Raw genomic sequence first — 27,937 nt, forward strand, 5'->3', positions numbered from 1 at the left:
CACCTGAGTGAAATCTTAATAAAAACAGGTGAAACGAGCAGGCCTGAGATCTCCTAGCATGGACCCTGTTTAGCAGTTCCTGTGTTCCCACTTGTGTGCCTGTGCTCGTATACCTCTACTCAGGTGCTGCTTCGGGGATCCCCTGGTTGGCGAGGTAACAAGAATAAATCCACTCTGCATTTTAGCTGTGAGTCTGTAGTCACTCCTGTTGCCTTCCTGTGCTCACTCATACACCAGGCTTGATATCATAAGTCAGAAAAACAGCAACTGAAATATCTGAGATTCTGAAAAACGCATTGAAATCTTCAGGAATCTGTGTTAACTGAAAAAAAAGTTAGACAGCAGTAAGAAGGAAATCTTCAAAAATATGTTGAAGGCTTGACATAATGACCTATAACAACCAAATATAAATATTTTTACAACACAAAGATAGTTAGAAGAGGGGTGTAAAATTCTGTGGTTTCTTGATCAAAGCACTCAATGATCTTAATGAATTAAGGAAATACTTTGGGAATGAGAACATGGAAACAGTCGTTCCTATTCCCAAATAAATCTAAAGTATATATTCATAAAGTACAGACATTTTCAGAGAGGACAGACCTAGAAGAAAATTTCTGGGTAAAATAAACTATAGGATATATAGATGTTGTGAGAACAGAGGAAAAAAAATGCCTGCTGAAATTATGAAAAATTAAAAAATGACCTTTTCACAGTTGTGTAGGTCAATGGTTTTGGTGCTCGATAAAAGTAAAAGTATCAGTAAAAACACATTTTACTAGTCAAAAGCAGTTAACTGACAAGTTTTATTTCGCCTTTTTTTTTCACCCCCTTCCTGTTTGCCTGTCACATATTAACAAGAAGGCTTTGTTCTGTACTTTCCTACAACATTTCATTAGTACCTATGGATTAAAACCCAATTTATCTGATGAAAATAAGAGTTGTTATTTTTTTCTATGTGTTTTTGATATAATGCTAACTAGAGTTTTTTAATAGACAGGTTTCCTGCTTCTGTTTTATATATATTCATTTTATAGTGAATATATAGTATAGTTTATAGTGAATATAAATATAGTGAATATATAGTATAGTTTATAGTGAATATATAGTAGCTTAGAGTACTGAAATTCTTGGTGTCCTCACTGAGTGACACATTAAAGATTTTATCATCAGTGTTCATACCTATTAGCATCATAGTTAAGAATTTCATTATCTTTAAATAATGAAATAGAAGCTTGCAAAACATGGTAAATAAGTAAATGTTTTCCTATAACTTGCAAGGAGTGTAAAGATATTGTTAATCTATTTTGGACAGAAATTATAAAAATCATACTTTAGTCTTATCTCCTGTACTTATTGGTATGCCATACAGATCTTAATTGCATGTAGCCACAGTTAAAGTACATTTTTTTCAGAGATAATTCAGTCCATTCCTCTGCCGTGAACAGTATTGACTGTATCTAAACATTCCTGCAGATGTCTGTCCAACTTCTTCTAAAACTCCCAAGACTCTAATTTCTGGAATCTCCTAGACAATCTATTTCCTAGTTTAACTACCTGTACCACTAGAAGGTTTGTTGTTGTTGTTGTTTTTCTTGACTTCTGACCCAAATCTCCTCACTAAAGGTTAAGCCTGTTACATCTTATTCTATCCACAGTAGTCACAGCGTTATGCCCATCCTTTTAAAAAGTAACTTGCATGTGTTTGAAAACTCTTATTATGTTTTCCTTTCCCTTCCCTTTAATCTTAAAATTAAATCAAACACAATTAATTAACTTTTTCCTCATAGAAAATATTTTGAACTCTTTTGTCACTGTACTGTGGATGAGTTGGACAAAGTCAACATCTTTCCTGAAATATGGTGTTGTGACTTGACTTACTGGCCCAGCAGAGGAATTATTGTATTTTATGGTCCTTTCTCACAGCACTTTTTTTTTTTTTTGCCTTAACTTTTCTGATGTTGTTTCCCTACATATTTATGTTGTTCTTTCATATTTGTTCTATATTGTAATTTAGACCTGCTGTGTGCATTTCATTAATGAATGTTTTGTTAATGAAGAGCTCATGAGCTGATTATTGGGTAATTCCTACCTTCACATTGTGGTATATAGCTGCACAGTTTGGTACTTCATAACTTCTAGGTGCTTGACTTACCTAATTATCTGTTAATACAGATTTTCATATTTAATTATTGTTTAGTTTACCTTTACACATGACAAAAATTCTGCTTGATTTTTCAAAGTATAAGTGAAAAGAGAAAGGGTCTGTCAAAATAGAAAAAGATAATTCAGTCTTCAGATTCTTGCTATTTTTTATTATTATTATTTTTTTTACAATATAATTCATTTAGGGAGGAAACAAGTAGGTGTTCAACTGTGCAGTTGATATCTGTCTCAGCAGTTAAGTGAAGAGCTGGGGCCAGCTTCATATTTAGTAATTAGTGCCTTTTTCCATATTTCTTCTCACTTTTTCATTGTACTCAATTTCTAATCTTACTACAGGAATAGCTCCAGTGACAAAGAGGTGTGAATTCTGGAAAGACATCTGTTTAACAGAACATAGCGATTCTGCAAAAATGAAATTCCAAATGTTACAGACTACAATCAAAGGGTTAAGAAGGTGCCCAAATGAACACAACTTGACTTTCATCTTTGGCCAAAAAGCAGGGTTCACATTCTCTGAGCAGCTTATTTGGGGAGGGAGGAGGGCGGGGGGGGGGGGGGGGGGGGGGTGGTGCGGTGCAACTCCCTGGGGAGCACAGGCACCCCCCGAAGGCATTGATGAAGCACAGCACAGGTAGAGTGAAGATCACGAGAGCAAACACTCAGAAAGGTACTTCTTCATTCCCTTGCAAGGGAAAGGAAGAAAGGCAATGACCTATTAACCAAACATCCTAAGTACTTCTGTAAATAGAGATGACTCATCCAGAACACCTGCTTGGATTGACTTGTTTAAGGAGAGAAGAAATAAATAAAATAAAATAAAATAAAATAAAATAAAATAAAATAAAATAAAATAAAATAAAATAAAATAAAATAAAATAAAATAAAATAAAATAAAATAAAAAAGTTGTCTGTGTTTGCGGTAATGGACGAGTGCCTGTTTGTCTGTAATTCCTATATTTGTGACTAAATTTTGCCAGTTAAGAAATTCTACCTATGGAAGGTATGACTAAAGTCTGTAATATTTTCTCTAAGTAGTGAATTATTTAGCTTTTTTTGATGACAACATTAAAAAAAATATTAATTAGTAATTCTATTGAGCTTATTTGGCAAGGTTTTTGTAGCTCAGGGGCTGCAGGGATGGTTTCTGTGAGAAGAACCCCAAACCTGCCCTATGTTAGATAAGAGCCATCTTTACCTGGATCCAAAAGGGACCTGCTGCTGTTAAGAGCTGAGCTAATAAGCGATGTTGTTTGCGCCTCTGTGAGAGCAGATTTAAGAAAGGAAAAAAACTTGCTGTGCAAAAGCAGCTGGGAGAGAGAGGTGAGAAGCAGCCCTGCAGACCCCAAGGTCAGTGCAGAAGGAAGACAGGAGGTGCTCCAGGCACGCAGAAGGTCCCTGAGGCCTGTGGAGGAGCCCCCGGTGGAGCAGGTGGATGTGGCCTGGAGGAGGCTGCGGCCCATGGAGAGCCCCCGCAGGAGCAGGCCCCGGGCCGGAGCTGCAGCCCGTGGAGAGGAGCCCATGCAGGAGCAGGGGGGTTGGGGGGAGCTGCCACCCATGGGGGACCCGTGCTGGAGCAGTTTGCTCCTGAGAGATGGACTCCATGGTACGGAACAATGTTGGCGCAGTTCTTGAAGAGCTGCTGCCTGTGGGAAGCCCCTGCAGGATCAGTTTGCAAAGGACAGCATCCCGTGGGAGGGACCCTGCGTGGAGCAGGGTCAGAGAGTGACTGTGAAGGAGCAGCGGAGGCAAAGTGTCATGTCTGTCCTCTACCCCCATTCTCCATTCCCCTGTGCTGTTTGGGTGGAGGAGGTAGAAGTTGTTGGATGGGGAGAAGGTGTTTTTTGTTTGATTTCATTTCTCACTGCTGTAGTCTGTTAATAATAAGCAATAAATTACATTGATCTCCCTATGCTGTGTCTGTTTTGCCTGTGACAGTAAATGGTGAGTGATCTCCCTGTCCTTATCTCAGCCCTTGAGACCTTTTTCATTGCATTTTCTCTCCCTCTTCTTTTGAGGTGGGGGAGTGAGAGACTGATGGCTAGCTAAACTCAAAAAAAACAATGTTATACATTTTCAAGACTCTTTGTCAGATCTGAATATTCTTGAAATGTTAATAAAAGCATTTTATTAAAATTTATTAAAAGTTCTGAAACACCTGTAAGAAGCGGAAGTATGTACCCAAAGTCATATTTACTACATCCTCCCAGACTGTCATATTGATTTAACATTATTTTAATATTTAAACATCAAGCATGAGATCAGATAACATGGCAAATGATTTTTTGCCACTTTCACATTAAGAACATATACAGAATTCAACTTTCACATTTCTGACTGTACTAGTATTTAGTGTACTAGCGTATGTTTATAGGCCAACAAAGAGATTCTGCAGGATAGCCTAAATAAAAGAATATCACACTTGGAATACCACCAGGCAGAGGTGTATATTCAGCTTCCTGAAATGAAACAGGAAAAGGCCCTGCATCTCATGTGTAAGGTGTGCGATTCAATGATTTGACTGATTTATTTCACATACAAACCATCTCATTTATGGTATATTTTCATGTATGTGTTCATCAAAAGAGCTTAAATGTTACTAAATTTAAAATTGATTTCATTTATTTATTTATTTACTTATTTATTCCCTAGAACTTTCAAAAGAGTTTCAGTCTTGACTGGAGTTTGAAAAGGTATTTCCAAGATGGAGATGTGTTTCTTTCAGGAAAATATCAACATTTTGTTTTCAACTATGGAGTATTTCACTGGAAAACACACTGGAACAGTGTACAAGCAAAATATTCAAGTTCCTCAGGATTTTATCTTTTTCCTGTTCAGACTAAAATAGAAAAAGTGAGACAGAGGCACCTGAAACTGTTTAAGTTTTTCAAGGTTAATCCAAACCCCAACAACACAAAATGTACTCAATGTGTATATTTTTGCTGCTTATACCGTGTATTACATTTTTTTCAAATGACTAGTATACTAGTAGGGCTCTTTCTCCAAGAGTGTTATTGGGATTTCCCACCTGCCTCTATACTCCTTGTGTTTGTGGAGACAGGCTTAATGTGGGCTGATCGTCCTGTGTGCCTGCGCACAGGAGCCTTTTGCATGTAACATAATTGCCTTTAATTAATGAGTAACTTTTGGAATTAAAAATAGTAATCATTATTTGGACAAAGCTTGGACCTATGTCTTTGTGTTAGTAAATATTCATTAATTGGGAAGAGCAGACTTTTAGGTAAGAGTCAAAGTCAAGTCTGCATTGTTTTCTTGCTGGCATAATCCAACAATCCAAGTGGATTTGCTTTTTTTAATTATTATTATTATTTTATTTTCCACATTGATAAAAGAAAAATTAGGTCAGTCAGTCATGTCTTTTAAATTTTATTTTTCTGGATTTTTATTTGTTTATTTTCTTCTGTCTTCTATCTAAATTAGAAGCCAATTGTATTATTTATCCAAGTCTTTGCAGGTAATGACACTGCACAGAACTTAGACAGGAAATCATTTTTAGAAATTCTAAGTTTGAAAAATGTTTTTTTCTATGGTAAAATACACTTTATATTTAGCAATTATTTGTAATCAAGCTATAAAAAATGAAAAATGGGAAGCCAAGGGAGAGACCATTGCACAAAACTGGTAAAAAGTCTATACAAGAATTCAGGACATTTTCTAATCATATTTAGTTCTGTCTTTATCATCCTGCATAAAAATCAAGTAAAAGTTATGCGTTGTTGACCAGGAATTGCCTTAAGTACTCATACTCTAATAATAGATAAATAGCTTATTTTTGAAACCCACATAAGAACATCAAATGTTTTACAAATTATCAAAAGAAATTGGCTGGAGCAAAATACATGCTTTTTACTGACCTATTACATCTATCTCTTCATGGTTACTGGATGCATACAGACATGAATCAAAGCACTTACAAATAAGATTTATTTTTCTCTCTACCTGTACACAGAACTGCCTTTACATCTCATTTCATTCTTCCTCAGTATAAAATGATTGATTGATTGCTCACAGCTTGCATGACTCCCTGCTGCCCTAGATCCATCTCCGCTCTTCACACTCCATACAGTTCTTGCATCATTGACTTTCTGCCAGCCATTTTGCTGCCAGTGCATGAGCTGACATTTAATGATCTTTAGATGCAGTAATGTCACATTTATCACTCTTTATCAGTTGTGACAGACCTAAATTCAAATGCAAACATGAAATGCAGACTGAATCCAATCCAAACAGTGATATGTTTTTGAGTGGCATCCGTCAAGACGTGTTGAGAAAGAAGTGAAAAATGACCTGTTTCCTATTATTTTATGATTACAAATAGCAGTTTTCTAGGTCTACTCTAAAATATTTTTCCTTGTCATTTTCAGGGGAACACCATTCAGCTTATGTCATATCTATTTGGACATTTGAATGTTACTGAACTTTCAGTATTCTCAGACTTTACATTTTTAATTTAATACAGACCCAGGCTTTACCTGAAGAATCCCAGGAGCACATTGATCCCTGTGATCACTCTAACCTCATCTGCTGTGAACAGTTTCTCCTTAGTGAATTATAGCATTGCAACCCTGACACATTTAATTTTAGTGCAAGTGCCAAAGAATATTTATGTACAGATTTAGTCTGCTTTTATCCTTCATCCTCCCCAAACTAACACTTGAAAGTTTCCAGAAGCAAATGTTTTCCCGAAGATTTATTGGTGAAAAATGTTTGCATTTCTTTGTATGTGGTCCTGATTAGTGAAGACTAACACACCTTTACTATCTGGGTTCAACTTTTCAGTTAGTACCACTCTCTTGAAGGAATAGATACAGACTTCAGGGCTGCAGATATGGCAATAAGTATTTTTGTACTTTGTTCAGGAATTAGAAAAGAAATATTTTTGTTTTCTCCAGCCCTAGAGATGGCCAAACACTACAAATTTCTAAACAAAGTGTGATGGTTGTAGGACCAAGACCTATACAGGAAGTTGATCAAGCAGTCCTACTGTATGTCTCAGCATTCACTATGGCTTCTTGATAGCATCTATTAGTATAACCTTAGTATATCCGTATAGACTTAGTTCCCTGTCTGAAATCAATCCTTAGCAAGGTGTTATGGACATGTCCTTCATTTCAGATAGTGAGATGAAGAACTTAGTAGGAGTAAAATGACTGTTAATTTATAAGTCAGTTACCAGTTTTCTGATATAATTGTTCACTGTTAAGATAGGGTAGAAACTCATAGTTTTCTGACATGTTTTGTGGATTTTCCCCAGTGCCAGAGTATGTTGCATTTGATCTCTGGAATGCTAATTAAACTAACACATTGTCTGTGAGAAAGAGCCTTGATATCATATTTCAGCAAGAGTTCTCCTATGTATATTTTACCAAAGTATAATTAATTTTAAAATAAAATATTGTAGAGTAAAATAAAAGTGGGTAGTGGATTAATAAAATGTATTTGTGGCTGTGTAAAAACTGGATCTTCTGGGGCAGAAAATCTCTTGGCCATCTATATGCTTCTCTAGTCTTAAAACAACCTTACTGAAACAGCTTTTGATAGAATTCAGAGCTGTATATTCTCTTGTCGTTTTTTGAACATAGCTAACATACAGCAGAAACAGTGGCTAAAATAGTTTTCATTCTTCCCATTATGTCAAAGACAACTGCACTTAAACTTATTTTTACATAGGCATGAGAGCTGATGCAGTCTGTACTTCAGAGACATGGGTGCTGCCTGAGATCACTAGTTCTATTTCAGATAAGAACATTTCTAGAAATTTAATGGTACTTCTTTTGCCAAAGGGCAGGCTACCGTCAATTAATTATAAACCATATTTTGTTATCTTTTAAGGAACCTATTTAACAAAAATATGTTACTTAAAATGAGTGAAAATGACAGTTTTTACCTATGGAGAATAAAGAAAGGTTTTAAGACTGATCTCTTATTAAAAAAATATAGCTATTTCCCAAAGGCATTGTTGGTGAAGAGTAGTAAAAAGCAAAAGATACGGTGGTAGTTAGCCAGCACAGAAAGTATATGTCCCCTAGCAGCTATATACAGATGTTAGTAATTACTGTAGCACTATATAAATGACAGAAATTTGGATTATGTTGTTTTATTTTTGTTTACTACTACAGATCAGCTTTACTAAGCTGTTAATTTAATGCATTCAGCAAAATGATGACACATTAGAAACAAAATACTTTCTTGCACGCAATTGAAAGGAAAAAAAAAAAAATGGTTGCTGCCTGCTTCAAAACCCAAAGAAAACTGTAGGAAAATGGCAACGTAATTCTATGGGCCAGGCATCAAAACTTGGTATAATATATTCCCACACACAATTCATGAAAGTCCAGGAGAAAAGCTCAGGGTTGAACCAGAAGGCTTGGGAATTCCTACTCTCTGCTCAGAATAGATCAGAGATGAACTCATCATTGTAAAGTAACTCTTTTTAGGGCAGGTTTGCTTCAAAAGTGTTTCCCTCACTGCGTGAACATCTTGTTCCACTTGCCTTTTTAGTTCCTCTACTGCTGTCTTTAACTCACTCACTGCTTTTCACCTTTTTTTCTTCATCTTCATATATACCACCAGATTTCTTCCACCTACTTTTCAACTTACCTGTTTGTGTTTAAAATTTTTCTAAGGAAGGAAATATCTTCAACTCTGTTTTTTGCAGTGAAAATCTCTTAAGTTTTCCTTACAGATGTTACATATATAGTAACAAAATCGAAAACAGGGTATTCTTTTCCAGAGACCAGACCTTTACCAACCATCGTCATTCTCTATGATCATTACTGGACCCTTAAGGTTCATAGTAAGTTTGAATAACAAACAGATTTTGACTTCCATATTGCTACTGAGGTACTAAACATTGCTTTTCTGATATTCTGGCGATCCTTATAGGTTTGTGTATTATCCATCTGTAATTTTATTTTTATTTCATTTATTTTTTAATTTTTTTCTTCTTGCATGATTGGTTGAGAAAAAAGTAGAGCATCCTGGATATAGTTGAAATTTATCATGAAACAGATGAGTTTGACACAAAACAACATCTCTGAAGACATTATTGCCCTCTAAAAGAATGTATTTGAAATTGTCTATAGAAAAGAAAAATCATGACTTTTCTAGGAGGCAAAAAATACTGTAATTGATTTTCCCTTATTGTTTATGGTTGACTGATGCTTCTGTTATAAAATCTTAGTTTATCCAACCTCAGAAATTTGATGCGAACATTGGCGTATCAGTTGATCAGCACTGGTCTTCCCCAGTTCTTCATATTTCTTCATATGACCCTGAACAAAAGACCTTCTGGAGAGCAGGTCTGAAAACCAGGAACTTAGCTGGGAGTTAGAGACACCAGTGCAGACTTCTCTGCCATTTCTTGAGAATGCACTGATTTCTACAGATCAACTTTTATTCTTTTACTTTGACAGTTTGGTATTTTATGACCACCACCAAAAAAAAAAAAATCAGTTTCAGTTTATGAAATAAACCCAAGTATATTAATTAATTATTAATTAAACGATATTTCTCTTTTGTCATTTGAACAAAGTCTCAGAACTAAACAGACATCAAAAGGAACTTGCTTTAGTAAAACTAAAAATGGCTTATTTATTGTTAATGATTAGTATGTCTATAAAAGCTTTTCACAGTACTCTTGTGCGAGCACAACTGAAGCTGCTCCAACTGTCCAATGGAATACTTTGCTTTCCACACCAGTCAGTGCAAGTGTGTTTAACAGTCTCTTAATCCATTTTTGCAATGCCTGTTGATATTAATTTTGCTACTGATTGTCATAAAAAATAATGGGATATTTTACCCTGTCTGAATGTGAAATCTTGATGTCTATAGCATACTAACCAGAACAACTTCAACAGTGGACTTCTGATATTTCCGTCATTCTTGTCTACCTGTAATGAAGCTAGTGCATTGTAACACTGTGGGAAAAACAAAACAAACAAACAAACAAACAAACAAAAAATGTCACTGGAGACCTCAGTTTTAGCCATGAAGCTCAAACATATGTTTTCAGAAAGGTGAGAGAGTCTCTTTTTAAGTATGTTTGAAGAAAATGTGTCTGTAAGGAACAATCTATTAAAAAACATACAAACAAAAAACCACAGAGACTGTTATCAAAACCAAGCAGAATCCAATTCTGAACTGTATTTCTGTAATCACTGCTCTGACAGCCCTGATGGCTTTTGGATTTAACTATTCTACTCTGTTTATACAATACAGCTAGAGTGAGACATGATGCTGAGTTAAAACTAACTACAGATGACAGCACTCATGACACTTAATTCCAGTGACTAGAACTTTCATTTATTATTATATTATTATTTTTATTATTATTTTGACTAAATCATTAAAATATTCTGCTTCAAAGTGGGACTGTTTTTCTATCTGTGCCCTTCTAACATACTTCATTATGCTCCTTGAGGAAAGAAGTTTGTTCAAAACCATGGTTTTGAGGTTGATTGTCAACGTATAATACATTTCATTCTTTTCGAACTAGTTTCCTCTGTCTTCTCTCCCTGCTGCTTTCTGCCATATGAGGTGCAATATATATATATATAATCAGACCTGAATATTTATTCTTCCCATAAAAAGATATGTTTTTTAATATGTCACTGGATTTAAAGCTAGGTATGCTAAAAATCATTAATGCCAATCGTGTGTTAACCACAACAAGTTAGGTAACCAATGGACTGTGTTTTGGAGTGCTACATATCTGCTGTGAGAATGTGCTTATGTTCACGCTGATTTACACAGAGGTATCCTCCAGAGATCTCCCATTTCCTTTTCCCCTTTCACTCAGAGAATGGCATATTGTTATACAAAACCATTTTAGCTTTGGAAAGACAAAATAAATTGATCTGCTGACCTAAATACTGGAAGTCCATCTCAATACACTGGAGTGTCCTAAGAAGTGGTATTCCATATTAAAGTGTGATTATATATGTTTTATGGTGTTGTATTGTTCTATGTCTGAGGCATTTTGCAATGATTTAGCAGACTTTAAAACATATTTCTGTTGGTTTTACAGGGTCACCCAGTATATTGTTTTCAAGCTGGATTAAATCTTCTCAATTTCAACTGACATTTGTAGAAAACTGATGTATGTAGTGAACTATATATTGTGACTAGAATTAGTCACAATATATAGTTTGATGATTAAAATATTTGCTTAATTATTTGCTTTAAGAAAACTACTTTTTATTGTGTTTTCTAATGAGAGGAACTTGAGGTAACCCTAACAGATGATGTATGATTTCTGATCTTAGAAATAGCAGCCACTTTTTGTGTCTATTTTGGAGAGTTGTTTTTCCCCTCTTTTATTATCCCTTAGGCAATAACCCTTTACCATGCTTACACATGCCAGATGTCTAAAGTCTCTCTGTTGGATGTAAACATTTTCTGAAGACAAAAATCAACAGCTCATTACCATACTATGAACTTTAGTTAAAAGTGAAGTCTTAAAGTCACTGCAAAGATGACTATATTCTACTTCCTCCTGGAGAGTAAGTGTGCATAAATTCTCTCCTTTTGATATTTCATTTAAGATCTTAGTTTCCCATTCTACATGTTGGAAGCATGGAAGCATCTTACCTACACTGAACTGAACCGTAAAATGTACAACAGATTTCTAGTTTTAACTATATTGGAATGATGTTTCAGTGAAAACATGGAAATAACTTTTTTTTTTTCCTCATCACTCTTATTCAAACCAGTTGTGCAGTGCTTTTTTTTTGTTTTGTTTTGTTTTCAAATAAAATTTACATATGTAAGAGTGGTGTTAAAAACTATGTGTACATATATGTGTATATATATATATACACACCTATGCACATGTATACACATATATGCATATAAAAATATAAAAACTGTATATAAGTGTAAACTATTATATTTAGACATGTGCATGTACATATACTACTGTATTTTATGTACAGGTTACATATGTAACCTATATATACATACACACACACACACACAAACACACATGAATTATCTTTAATACTTTTTTCATCCGGATGAAGATGCAAAAGAACACACATGATGGTTTAAACTCCCTGATAGCATTGGTTGCAATACCAGAAAAGAGGGTAGAAATTTTCTCTTCTCTTTGTTTGATGTGTCTAGTTACAATCTGAGACAGGCCTCCAAGGTGGTACAGTGAAGGTTTGTCTGCCAGTTGCATTTGTTCTTTTGATCATTTAAGCCTACTTTTTCAGAAGTGTTCATTAATTCCAGCTGCCAAACTGAAGGTTTTATTTGAAAAATTGCTCAGTCCTCAGAACCCATGTTCACATTGAGCCAAAGTGCTTCTCAAAATTCTGCCTGTACAGTCTCTGATTCGGCATTTGCCAATCAAAACACCCAGCTAGGACACACAGCAGAAAATGTTGATGTTCAAACACCAACATGGTCTGTCCAGCATTTCACTTACAAAAATATTGGTGCCTACTGCAAAGACCATATATTAGTCTTCAGAGTTTTCATTTTGACATCTTTGACATCACTAAATGAGAGAAGATAACAATGAACTAAGATTAAGAAAGCAGCCTCCTAAGATCTAGTGAAGACTTTTCCTATAAAGGTGCAAAGAAGCATCCAAGAAAAGCCCTTGTTTCACTTATGCTTTGTTTTTCTTAACTCTTTATAGAATTATATAAGAGGTAAATCTACTAATAATATTCAAAGCTTTTTTTTTTTTTTTTTTTTTTTTTTTTTAAGTCAGTGTCCCTCCTGTAATTATTTTAAAATAGCAGAATGGCAATGTTTAGTTTGGGCACCATTCATATCTCATCACTTCTGCAATGCCTTGATGCTTGATGCTTTCTTGGAATCAGAGTCCAAAATCTAGATGACTAAATAACAAGTGAAGAAAGAACAACATAAAGTTACAAGGCTGACACTTGGCAGAATACAAAATTATCTTCTGGGTGGCTACTAAGAGGAAAACAAAATAGTAATTGAGTATCTGGGAAAGAGTCTTGAGCTGGAAGAATGAATGTGTTATGGCTGTTGACTCACAGTAGTATCGGCTATCTGAATGGAGATTTTTTTTCTTAAAGCTGGATTTCATGCGGCCTAGGTTTCATCTCCCTCCAAATGCCCATCTCTTTTCATATAATACTACTGCCAGCTACTTCTGCAAGGGAAAACTGTGATTAATTTGGTTGAAAATGGAGTAGATTGCTGAATGCTCATACCTGACACAAAAATTGATTTATAATTTTTCATTATTTCTGCAAAGAGTTGAAAACAAGTTTATCTTTTGTTGGGATTTTGTGTTTGCTTTTCATCTAGCTCCTCATCTATCAACTTTATTCTTAACATGCTGAAGCACAAAATCATACAACAAGCATAAGTCCACACCCAGGCATTGTTACAAGGAGGGACCATTTTTTTCTGTGCGGTCTCTGGGGAGTGTTATCTATAGATGGTCCTTTCTTTGACAGTATCTGACTGCAGTACACATCTCTACATGCAGTACAGAGACTCTGCTTTTTTTCCATTACCTGATACACAGGGCACAGGTGAGTGCAGGTAACAGATCACAGATCTTCTATGCAGAGGCTTCAGGAGGACTTCTCCCACAAAATAAATGTCTGTGGTTTGGCCATTCACAACCATGAAACACTGGCAGTAGGAAAACACCAGGAATGAAGTAGTTACATGAGTCTGTCACTCAATGAGATTTGACAGGTCTGCAGCTATGCCCAGCAGGGAAGAAAGAGGGCATTGAGATGAACTGCAGTGCAGAGGAGAGGCTTGCTAATCATCCCTGCTAGTGACAGGAGAAGAGGGTGTGTGAGATACACAAAATCTCAGAAACCTGCTGGCCAGCAGAAATTTGCTGATGGGAAGGACTAGAATTGTTAATTGTACGCCTCTGGACAGGAGGAGGATAGAGGGCCTGCCAACCTCCATAACTTTATCAACTCAATAAAATGTTTCAGTCACACAATTAACACATGAAAGTCAATCAGTTCCCACTCATTTAAAAGCAAAGAAAATATAAACAGTCAAGATAGTTTTCAACCCGTAGTTTTCACTACAGGTCATTTCAATTTTAGCTCTTGATTGTTCCTTCTCTCAGAAATAGAGTATGTGGGAGGTGGTGGTTGTTTACTTTTGTTTATTTTATTTTATTATTATTTTTTTCAGCTGTAGGAGACATTTCTGAAACATTAGACTATCCTTTCTTTGGGAAAAATAAAAAATGCATATTCAAACATTTAAAATGTCATCTCTTCCTTAGAGCACATCTAATCAATGCCACCTGCAGAACAGGACATCCAAGGCTCCTGCAAGGGCCAAAACCTATTTGCCAGCTGGACAATACAAGTAATGCCCTTTATGACAGTATTCACAAGGTTCAGAACACAGTAGCTTTGGTAATTATGAGACAACTTCAGTAAAGAAGTACAGACAGGTCACAGATTGCAGAATGGCAATGACAATTCAACTGGAACAAACAGTAATCTCTAAGGTGCTTCAGTTCCTGCCACTCTCAATGAAGTTCTATACTTAAAGTAAAATAAGCCATAACCTATTCCTTTGAGCACAGAGTATAGTGTTCTCTGTCCTTTTGAAATTCAGACAGTCACTCTTTTTTGCTCAAATGGTTTTGCGGAGACTACTTTTAGAATAAAAGAGGCACACTGGATTTGTTCAGACATCCTTGCCATTTATGGTTCGTGGCAAAGATTATGAATATAGGGAAAAGGGAAAAGTAATTGCTGTGAGGCCAAAAGAAAACTGTAGGACATGCAGAAAATGGCAGGGGGAAGAGGTAAGAAAACTCCAGCAAGAGGACAGGACATCAGAGAGCTAGATAATAGGATGGAAAAAAAAAATATGAAGGAGAGAAGTTCAAGTGGCAAGAAATGTGAGAGGAGTAACTCAGAAATACAGGAATGAGCAAAAATACACTACAAAGAAAAAAATGATAGCTCTCTGAATTCAGGATTTCTTTAATTCTGAGACCCTTAGAACAAATTATTCCATGATATTTTCTGTTCATGGAATGGGACATATTTTAATGTTTTTCTGCCAAGTCTTATTCAGTTCAAACCCACAGAACTTGATCAAAGCATGTGGAGAGGTGGGACAACATTCTTGCAAAGACTCTTTATGTCAGTAAGGTTTTCAGCTAAATATATTTGTAAAAATTAAAGATGTAATATTACATTAGCCTTGACTTTACTTAGTTAGCTAGTTATGCTACTAAAGTATCCAGGAAAGGATTCAAATGCAGATTTTCATGGCCTAGTTTCAGCTACTATTTACATTCCAGAATTCCTCTGTGACACCAGAAAGTCACCTAATGACAGATTTCTAAAACATATGTCTGTGACTAATGATCTAACTAATGGTATTTTTAAAAAACGTCTATACACTAAATTTCCATTGATTTCAAATGATTGAAATACTTTTAAGAGCTGCATGTCTAGTTGTCATCTGCTTTTGACCAACCTCACATTTTTATCTTTAGACATCTTTAAAAATCTGTCTTTTAGCTTTGTGGTGCACTGTATTATGTCTAAATGAGGAGTAATACCATTTTTCTACCATTCACTATCATTGAGAGATTGTAAAAAAATCAAGAACATATTTTGTTAAAAATTTTTTATGCATCTCTACCTCCTTGAAATCAATTGGAGTGCATAAACGCCTTTACAAAATTCCGTTGCAAAAGTAAGCTATATGCACACCATAAAGATATTTTTGTTTGTTTGTTTAAATGTTTGTTTATGTTAGATACTATGTAGCCAGCTCTACTGATTTTAGAGCAATGACAAAACTTTCTTTGGATATCAGTAGAAAAAACGTTGGGAACAGAAACTTCTTATTTCATCGAACAATTAGTTTCTTGCTCTGACTGAAAAAAAAAAATAAAAATAAAAATAGTAAACTTGGGGCACAGACATTTTATTTTCCTTCTTTTCTGTTTTTTACCCTCTTTTTCCTACCACTCTATAATTTCTTGGCTGAAAGTCAATGAACTTTATAACATGTTCACTCTGTTACCCTCTCTTATGAAGATCTTGCTGATAACCTTGTCAGTGAATACTAACAGGCTCCACTACTGTATGTTTTTTAGTATTCACTGAATTAATTGATTTTATTTTACTATTTAAACGCACAAGGAGCCCATATTATAATTGGGAGAGGAAGAATACACTGCTTGTCATTGCTTGCGATGGTATTAAGTCATTGTTTGTTACTTGAACAGGGTGACACAGTATTGTCCTGTGGCATTTATGGTATGTAACAGCTGCAGCTGTAGCACTGAATAGAATACTGACATATTAATATTCTGCTAAAACACCAGAAATAGTACAGATCAACAACAATGCTTAAATCTTATGAATTACTTCTTTTTTTGATGATGGATTAAAGAGAATAAAATATTTTGTCATGATATCCATATTCAAGTCCTTCTCATGGTGACTTCTTAAACAAGGAGAAGAAGCTCCTTAAGAAGCTGCAGGCACATTTTTTTTTCTGCCTTGAGCAGCACATCAGTAATAAAAAGGTATGGTGAAAGGCATGAGATTGTGTTTTTTTTTCTCAAAGTTAGGGATAAAAACTCTAAAGAGGGTCTTTTTCACATATATATGTTTTTATATATGTTTCTATATATATATAATTATAAGCTTGCTTTCTATGTGATATTTTTATTGAAAATTAAGTGTAGTGTGCTATCCCCAGGGACAATTTAGCTAAAAAGACATGTTTCCACATTAAGTAATCATGGTTTCCCATTCAATTTTTAGCTATCACTTTATTCATTATTTATTTATTTATTTTATTTAGTCATATGGCAAGATAAAATTGTGCAATCTGTTTATGAGTCTGTGCAGCTAAAAGGTGAAGAAGACTACAATATATTTAAATCTATGTCTATGAAGTCTTCCAGTACAATAACTGAAAATAATTAATCATACTTTTGATAACTCATCCTCATGGAAAACCAATACATTATATGAAACATTAAAACTCATGCTTTGGGCATTCTTGTATTCCTTTCCATGAAGATGAAACTGACAAATGGAGAAGATAACTAAACAATTTTGTCTAATCTTAGGATCTCGTGCCTAGTTGGTATAAATCAGGATAACCATCCAGCTCCTCTAAAGAATAATGGTATTGACATTGCAAAGTTTGAGGAACAAGAAGTCAGGTCTTCATGACATTTTCTCCCTAACCTGAACTCTTTGTGACACAGACGGTTTAAAGTCTTAACATACATTCAGTGGGAGCTGAAAGGGTTCACCGTAAGGTACAAAAGGTCTACATGCACAGAGTGATTTTCTGAATGAGACATTAGATTACATCAAAAAGTAAAGACAGAATTTAATTAATTTTTCTTTTCTTCCTAATTACCTCAAACAGAGCTATGCTTTGAAGATTTTGTTATCTGATCTAGTGATTTTGCAAATGCTTTTCTTCCAAGAGTAACTTAATTCATGGAAACAATGTGATGGTGGCAGTTACTAAGAACACCTATAAAGTTATTCCTGTAAGGAATTTATAAGATCAAGATTAGCCTTGGGTAAGCAGAGGACAGAAAGAAGAAGAAGAAAAAGAAGAAAAGGAAGAGAAGAAGAAAGAAGAAAAGAAGAAGAAGAAGAGGAAGAAGAAAGAGGAAGAAGAAGAGAAGAAGAGAAAGAAGAAGAAGAGAAAGAAAAAGAGAAAGAAGAGAAAGAAAAAGAAAGCAAAAGAAAGAGAAGGGAAGGGAAGGGGAAGGGAAGGGAAGGGAAGGGAAGGGAAGGGAAGGGAAGGGAAGGGAAGGGAAGGGAAGGGAAGGGAAGGGAAGGGAAGGGAAGGGAAGGGAAGGGAAGGGAAAGGGAAGGGAAGGGAAGGAAGGGAAGGGGAAGGGAAGGAGGAAGGGAAGGGAAGGGAAGGGAAGGAAGGGAAGGGAAGGGAAGGGAAGGGAAGGGAAGGGAAGGGAAGGGAAGGGAAGGAAGGGAAGGGAAGGGAAGGGAAGGGAAGGGAAGGGAAGGGAAGGGAAGGAAGGGAAGGAAGGAAGGGAAGGAAGGGAAGGGAAGGGAAGGGAAGGGAGAGGAAGGGAAGGGAAGAAGGGAAGGGAAGAAGAGAAAGAAGAGAAGAGAAGAGGAAGAGAAGAGAGAAGAGAAGAGAAGAGAAGAGAAGAGAAGAGAAGAGAAGAGAAGAGAAGAGAAGAGAAAGAAGAGAAGAGAGAAGAGAAGAGAAGAGAAGAGAAGAGAAGAGAAGAGAAGAGAAGAGAAGAGAAGAGAAGAGAAGAGAAGAGAAGAGAAGAGAAGAGAAGAGAAGAGAAGAGAAGAGAAGAGAAGAGAAGAGAAGAGTGAGAAGAGAAGAGAAGAGAAGAGAAGAGAAGAGAAGAGAAGAGAAGAGAGAGAAGAGAAAGAGAACATATTTATTATTGCACAAAGATGTTTGAATCGGATAGACATAGATGTTCCTTTCTGTCCATCAACCTCATTAACATAAATGGAATGGTAGCTATCCCATGCAGAAAATGTTATGCAGACTTCTGATTTTTATGTATTTATTTATTTAATGCATGTTCACCTTGTTATAACTTATCATTGGACAGATAGGGTTTACCTATTTTCTTCTTCTTTAAAAAACTTTAAAGCCCTGTCTGACATTTTCTTCCTTTCACACCTAAATTGCCATTCAAAGCATGTATTTAATGTGTTCTCAAAAGTCTTTTCTACACTGGCAGACATTAGCATCTATGCTTACTACCAAATTTACTAACCCCATCTAGACAGTGTATATTATCACCAGATCTCTTACGTGTATATATCTATGTCTGTATATATTTATGTGCATGTCATGCACTGGTCTTCAGATAGTAATGTAAAAGCAGAAACTATCTCTTTAAGAAGGCTGGACTTGAAAAAATCTAACTAAAACCAGATTATTGGTAATACCAATACTTCTTCTAACATTGGAATGCTGTCGTTTTGATATTTGTTAATTTATTGGTTCTTACATTAACCATTCACCCTGCTTCAATAACTTCTTATTACACACTGACATTTGGTCATCAGCAACTCCAAATATCTTTGATAGAATTATGAAATATTCCTCTGTTGCAATGTTCTATCACAGGCACCAGATGTTCAAAGCAATGTGCCTTGTGTCTTGAAGGTGAGTTATGATACTGGCTCATAAACTCAAAAAATCTCAGCAGTCAACAGGATTTTGGAAAGTTGACTTAAAAATCATGAATATTTTTGACATTTGCTATTTACACAAGGAAATGGAGACCAGGACAACAGAAAACTATATGCTGTAGAGTCCTTTCATTCTAGTGTTCCTCCTGTTTAATTAGAAGATGATGGTGGTGGGCCAATTTACGTAAGACTTTCTCCAGTCTTTTCCTCTCACTTTCAGTGTTCTTTGAAATTATTGGGGTTTTGTCTGTAAGCTAGAGGCCACACATATAGGAACCTACTGATGGTTGTAGAGGCTCATTTCTAGATGCTCCTGATGCTTCTGAGAATGCTGTGCTTATTTGTTTGAAATCAATTACAGGTAAAGACAACCTTTATCTTTTGCATGCTCCTTTTTCTCCCTACTGCTCCAGTAGAACATTGAATAAGTGTTATCTCTTTGGCAATGTTTATATGACTTTTTATATTGTTATTCCTACGTTCTCAGGAAGAAAACATTTGTTTTTACTCCCTTCTCTGTACATATATGCACATATAGAGAGAACTGTTTATCAGTTTATAAAGACTTGTTATTTTCTGTTGCAATAAATGTGGTAAAGAGGCTGCCACAGCAAAACACCAAAGCCTTATCATTAGCCCAGGTGTGGTTACTGTGCAATTTAAGCTTACAAGCACATTGATTTACTTTGTTCCTTGCTTTCCCAAAGAAAATTAATTTTCAGCTTTTTCAGGTTCTTCAGTTGATACACGTAGATTCATTCAAGCATCAGTTACTATCATCAAATAGTGAGTTTTCAGTTGAAAGAAAGGCATTTGCTCAAGATTGTATTAATATTTTCAATATTGCCTGAATGTTCTTTAATAACTCCCTTTAACCTCAAAGTTTGAGATTTCTCTAGTTAAAAAACATTTAAAAATAATATACAATCTTGTGGATGAATAAAACAAAACAAACAAAGAAAAGAAACAACTTTAAAGATTTAAATGGAGCTCACGTTCAAACATCAATGAAGTGAAAACTTATGGGTTATTGTTTAGATGGCTGGTGAGACCAAAAGTTTCTTACCTCAGCAGCATTAACCCAAATCCTTTTAGGAATGACCCTTTGTCAGTTAAGTAAATTAACACAGAGTTTCAAAGATATCAAAATGTCTAATTCCACACAGCTTTGTTGGAAATGAGGTAACTAAATACTTCAGAAATGTGCATTTTACTGTCTAACTGGACACCCATAGAAAGAAATTGAAATACTTTTAGAAGTCATAACTACACACACACTTCATTATTATTATTATTATTTTCTCTTTTAGAGAAACCTATGGATGCAAGGGGGAAAATCAAACTTCTTCCAATTAGTCACACATTGTAGGAGTTAACTTTCAGTGCCTAGGTTTTGATATTTCCTCTCCACTGAAAGAAATGTATGGCCAAAATAAACATTTTCAAATGAGTTTAGAGCAAATACTTTGTTTTCACACAGAGAAGCAGCTCAAGCCATGTAACAGGAACAAAGACTTCATTGTTTACCTCAGATAAGTTATTTCTGAACTGCTCTAAAGAAGAGCTTTGTAGCTTGCCTCCTGTTATGTCTATCTTTTTTTATCGACATGTCCTACTGTTAAGATCAGGTTACCATGACTACTGTGATGTTTAGGCCATGTGTAAAGTTTTTTTTCTTTTTTTTTTCCTATGAATCATTCTTACTATGAAAATAATTATTTTCTTGAGGGAGAGGGAGGGAAAAATTAAAATGCTTGGGATGACTGCACTTTTTCTGCTCCAGGAAATCAGGCCTTAGGCCTTTTTGATTTAAGCTGAGATCAATTTGACTTTCATTTTGCTCTGACTGTGGAAGATGTCTTACATTCATTACGTAAATCAAATGAAGCAATTTGGGGTTTTGATAAAGATCTGAATAGCTGAAGTTTTCTTGGGAATACCTGTTTGTTTGTTTGTTTGTTGTTTGTTTTGTTTGTGTTTTTTTTTTTTCATCGTTTTCATTATTTCTCTTGACCATGGACTGAATATCTGTGCATTTGTTTTCTAAACAAATGTTTCCCTCTTCCTTGTCTCAGTTTTAAAACCTTAATTAAAATATGACTAGAGATGAACCTATGACAATGATGCATATCTGAATAATTTCAGATGTCTTGGGAATTTATGTCTGCATTTAATGAATTTCATGGTTGGCCTTTATCTCTGTGAAACTACATAAGCTATCATGCATTTTGAAGGAAGATTATATCACTGTTATGTTGGTTTATTTCAGATTTTAAGGTAATATATAATCCAGGTGTTACAAAAACATTTAAATGTCATGTTTTGTGCAAGATCAACACCTAATGATTGCAAAGAAAGAATGTTATGCAAGAATATCCACTGAAAGGTATCAGTTCTTCCCTGAACTGCAACACCCTGCCTTTCTGTTTCTGGGGAGACAGTAGCAGAGTCTGCGTAGATTTTATAGCAGGCTTCTGCCACATAAGCCATAGTAGTTGTATTTGTCAAACAAGTGACTAGAATTGTAAAAATGGGTGAAAATATGTATTTTCTTCTAGAACAAGGAAGATCATTGTGACTCCCTGTTTTCTTCTTCTACAGATCCAAAAAATAAGCCTGCTCAAAGGGTTTTGGCAAAGGTATGTTCCACTGAGTTGATTTGACAGAATGGAAAATTTGGTAAGTAGTTGGTAAGTAGAAAATCTATATACTTGAATATCTTGAAAAGTTAACCAAGTTACATGAATTGTGAATGCTTATGAAAGGAAAGTGATTCTGGCACAGATAATTCAATAATATAGTTCCATTGCCTACAATAATAATATACCTATTCTCCATGAGAAAACCCTGGTCCCTCTCAATTTCTGTTTATAGAAAGGTGTTAATAAAAATCCTTTAAATTTGAAGTGCAGGGTCCCCTTACTTTCATGTTCAAGACAGATATTCTATGTTAATATAAAATCACTAAGGTTAAACATTTTCTTAAGAATAATTTTCTTGTAATTGACAGTAAGATCCTTAAACTCCTAAAAAATTAAGCGTGGCAACTAAATTTGCGCATATAGCCTTTGCACTATACATGAATAATGGTGCAATTTAGACTTCATTAAAACAGTACAATTTGAAAAATGTTAATAAATAATTAACATAGATTATAATAAGTATACTGTGGATTTGAGCTCATGTTCTTTAATTACATATAAGCTCATCAGCACAATGTGTTGCAACTGCTTATCAATCTGTATTATAACCAAACTTTTTCCAGTCAGATGTTGTTACATGCAATTAGCCGGCAGCAGTAAAAAATGCTGAAAACTGATAAGCTACTTATAAATGTATCCTTAATATAAAATGTGTCCAAGAGAATCTTTGTACTAAAAGAGATTTTAAAGAAATAAAATACAAATATAGACTTCTCAATTTCTATGATTATTTTAAGAAAAAGAAAAAAAAAAAAGTTCAGACAAAATCTAATGTACAGATTTATACAGTTTTTGCTACAATATATGTGAAAGTAGAATTTTTCCAGTCTCATTTGTTGCTAGCATGCCAAGGTACAAAACCAAATTTTGCAGATTCCAAAGAAGCAAATCAATATCATCATTTTTTTTTGCAGCAACAACATACAACATTTGCCATTCTATCTTGGAAAATGTAGTCTTTCTAGTGCCTTCTGCCAGATCATAGGTGAATTTAATATTTTCACCAAAATAAAAGGTTTTCAGTACTGATAAGAGTAGATGCCATATCACTGCAGAGAAATTTCCTTTGACAGGTACATGCAAATGGGCATAAGGACAGCACATGAATTATGTAATATTAATGTTTTTTACAGGTTTATGGAAGGTCTGAGTGTTAAAAGTAGAGAATTTGTACTTTAACATGTCACTTTCTTACCATTTGGCTTTTATAACTCTGTAGAAGAAATTGGGCATAGTGATGGGCATCTTCTATTTTCCAGATCTGTGTAGAAGTAAAGATAACGAAATTGTTTCCAAAAAGAATGACCAGTTTTTTCATTGAATTTTCTATCAATGTTTATGTTAAAATGATTTTTATACATGCACTTTGCAAAGCAGTTGGAATAACTAGTAATATTTCTGTCTCCTGGTGAGTGCATACAGAAAAGTATTATTATTATAACTTCCATGAAGAAATTTCAAAGATTCGCATCTTCTAAGATTAGCTCTGTCACTGCTACACTGTGACACTAAAAAAGCAAGAACACAGTATTGGATTACCATGGTTTTTGTTTTCACAAATTGGAAGCATTGAATATTATTTTTGTGCTATCAGAACCAATATATGGTTCCTTCTGTCTGCAACTATAATTTCATTAATGCCCACCTTGTATCTTTTCTGCCAGCATTGGTTAAAGCAGTCCAGCTTTTTCTGCTGAAAAGCAAAAGAGAAAGAAATTCACTTTACTTGTTTGTCCCTAAAAAAAGGTGTCCATATGACAATTGCATTACACATAAATTCACTGATGTGCAAACGATCTGCAAAAAAAAATTACTTTGAGAAATAGATTGGCCCATAAATCTCAACAAAATGCTCATCCTAAAGTGAAATGATGACAGTTTAAAATGTTCACATTGTTAACCTCTTTTTTTTTTTTTTTCCTTACTAAAATAAATTAACCTGAAAGAACAGTAATTACTATACTGTAATCTAAATGCTCTGCTGGGGCAATACACTTACAGGACATATGTGAGTGGAGCTTCATCAGGTTTACAAAATAGTTTGAGGAAACAATTCTTTATTACCCAGACTGCTATTTCTACATCTGAAACGATAATCATCATCAAGAATGGTCATATTTTTTAAATTTGAGGGATGCATATTTTGCCTTCACATCTCAAGCCTTATAATACAGAAAAGAGCAATGACTAAGAAAACATGTTCTTTATTAAGGTAGAACTTAGTATGACATTTGTTAAAAATACTCATTTTGATTTATGTTAAAAAGTTAGACATGCTTTCTAACAGTAACTTATATCACACATTCAGCCCTAGTGTGAGTAATATTTGCTGTTTACTGCCTGTCTCTGTTGGGTATAGACATCCACTACTACTAATTATGACCATAGTAAGAAATTACAGTGATCTAGAAAGGGAGAAAATATGTTTACTTTTAGTAATTTTTTTTTTCATCATGGGTGTAGTTCACTAAAGAGTAGCTAGATAATGGTAATAACATGTTATCTTTGTCTTACATCAAAGAGAATCCTTTTAAACGCTTCAGTGAAGTGTATATATTGCAAGAGTAACATACTATGAAGATGGACAGCATCCAGAAACGTACCATGGAAGCAGTCAGTAGTCTAGAATTAGAACAAGTCACTGAGTATAAAGACATACAACTTATTTTGACGTGTTATTAGTCCTAAAAATTTGCTCTTTTATCTCTGTTACAGCTTGGTACAAATGAAAATTAGCTTTCTTCTTATGCAGTTGAGTTTGCTTAATGACTATGGAGTGAATCATTGACCAGTTTTGAACATGTGAAGTGTTTCCAAGTAGGAAGTTGTGATGATGGATCAAAGCTAACTGGAACCATTTTTCATACTAATCAATCTGAAAGTAAGCTTTTGATTTTCTATTTTGATTTGTACTATGCACACCATTAACATTCATTATAAGTATGTCCATTTTAGGACTGTTACTGATTTTTGAAATTTCTTATGCTTAAAATAAGGAACGTTTTTTGCAGTTTTAATACCACCAGAATCAATATTGGCTTAAAAACATGAATTCTCCACTTACTGCAAAAGTGTGGTGTTTAATTTACAACCCTCTATCTTATTTCTTTCAAACTACTGAATTGAATAAGAACATTCTATTAAATATTCTGGTTTTGTTTGTTTGTTTTAGGTGTTTTTTTTTTTTAATATTAGACAAAATAAAAATATATATACTTCAGTTGAAATGGTGGGAAAACATACAGTTTCAAAATAAATCAATCAGACAATTCTCATCCCTAGCTGAGATAAATGTAGGTTTTGTGACACAGAAATTAGTCAGGACCTTGGACATTTAACTTCTCTCCATCTCTAAAATAGTCTTAAATGAACTTGAATTAATGGATAGAGTTAGGACTGATGAGATTAAACCCCTGTATATACTCAGAAGAAATCTAACTTTTGCTGGGATATGGGACCTGAGTGTGACCTGGAGACTAATTTCATGGCTATGTGTTCGTGGTTGCTTCTGTTTGATGAATGGATTCTATGCCAACTCCCAGTAAAACAATAAATAAAACGTTTCATGATCAAAAGGTCTTGTAGACATCAGGGTGAGATTTTTTTTTTTTTTCATCTTTCATTTTTTTAGGAAAGACTAGACAGCAGCATACATCTGAAATAATAGTAAAATACATACAAATGGTTATAATAGTAAGATACATAAAAATGGTTGTAAGACCCAGCAGAGAAAAGTGCTGAGATTTAAAACTTGGTGGTCACTTACCTATGAAGCAAAGCTTAAATAGTATTAGCATAACTGTCTAGATTTTATACCACCTCAATTCATATATTTCCTCAGCCGCTCTCACTCTTTATATGGAAGTGGCAGAGCTAATTCAAGTTCCGAATCCAGTACAGGATTGAGTCATGCAATATACTTGAAGAAAAGTACTGTTCTTTTGCAAGGAAAGAAACAGGTCCCACATAATCTTTTAATCATCTAGCTAGTCAAAATTAGTAATGTTTTGGGGGGCAGATGGGTCTTGAATATGATTATTGATTAATTTTGCTGAATAAAGTTATCATGGAGAGTTTCCATGTTTAATATCAAAAAACATTTGTTCTTAACTGAAATTCAGCTTAATATACTACTTGAAATCCTGTTAAACTTGACACCTCCAAATCAACTTGAAATCTAAATGTTAGTCTGGGTAATTAATACCAATGAATATTCTGACACAAGACAACTGGTTACCTTAGCTACATAAAAATACAGCTCAAGTTTTTTCTTCCTCTCTTTTAATAGCTATACAGGGGACACAACTATGAACAAGGAAGCAGATCTGGGACAGATGTTCCATTAATTTTAAATAATGGATTTGAGTGGACTTCAGTTGATGCTGGTGAATCTCCAGCAAATTATTAAAGTCTACCCTAAAGAAGCATATCCATTAAAACAATATCACTTTTTCATGGACTCACTGTTTTAATAAGCATGGAAGAGCAATACAAAAATAGGGTTAACTGTATTTGGCTAGGAAAAAATTACTAGCATCACCTAGTTCTATGATATACTCTATCCACGTTTATTCAGGACTATAAAAATTGTTGTAAACAGTATTGTATTAATGTCTATGCCTTTTGTACTCCTCTGGCATGACATTTACTGTTGAATGTACTCCACTGGATCACTCTAATTCTCTCTTTTCCTCTCTCTCTTGCTCTTCTGAAGACAATTTTTTCTCATACTCTCCTTAGCTGAATAATCCAAATACAAATGTCATATGATATGATTGTAGATCTTCACACACTGGGTGAAAGAGGCAGAGATACAAGATGTGTGCAAAGCAGCATGCTAATGCTACCAACCCTGAGGACAGCCCGTTATACCCATGGGCTGTTATGCCCCTCCTCCCACTGTGGATTGGCTGGTTGTCAGATTCATATGGTCAACGGTTATATCCAATTATATCCAATTCTTGCACTTGACTGATATACTGATATGTTTGTACTTTCAGAAAGTCCTTTTTGTAGCACTCCATCCTCTTGTGCAGAGAAACTGCATTCTCTCAGAACACAGTGGAAGACTATTAGTTCAGCAGTGGGCAAAGCATCTCATGATTATGAGCAAAAGACTGAATTTAGTCCCCCAAAAGTGCAAACATAACAGAAGATTATGCTGAGTGCTTCAGTGATTCTAAGCAGTGGGCAACAGATGGCTTTAAAATCCAATTTGAAGGTAAGCAGAAGTTGAATATTCATCAAAGGAGCTGCTGATTGAACAAGTTCTTGAATCAGTCCACCTATTTTAGATGGTTACTTTAAACCTTACTGATTCAGAAGGTAAAAGGTAATTTCAAAACTTCTGTTAGAAAATTATTTTTTTTTTCAATCTCTGGTTTAAAAGCTACTAGCCGGTCAAATAATTTCAAATATCAGAATGACACAGAATAATACAAGTTTGAGCAAATAACTGTGTCAGTCATCATCTAGCCCTACTTGAGTTTTACATTACTAGGTAAAGTGCAAGTCATCAGTTCTTGGGATGAAATATTTGAGGATTACAAATAATCTTTCCAATTTCAGGTTTGGTAATCCAAACACTTCAGATTTTTGAAATGGATAGTATATATTCACAAAAAGAATACCTACTTCTGTCATGGGAAAGATTCTCAAAAGTGTTAAACTTTAATGTTTACTGTCTATCTTCATTTTTAGTGTTTACTTTTTGCACTTATATGTTTTTGCATCAACATAGAAATCCAGAGATGAATGTGTATATGTCCCCGTACTTAAACACCTGTCCCTGTATGGCTTGGTAGTCAATGCATAGCATATTTCAGCTGAGAAGAACTTTTGTGGGAAGGAATGTGTTGATAGACAAAAATGCAAGGTACAAAGTAGCTATTT

Source organism: Anser brachyrhynchus (assembly GCF_964034855.1).
Source record: "Anser brachyrhynchus genome assembly, chromosome: 2".
Lineage (NCBI taxonomy): Eukaryota > Metazoa > Chordata > Aves > Anseriformes > Anatidae > Anser > Anser brachyrhynchus.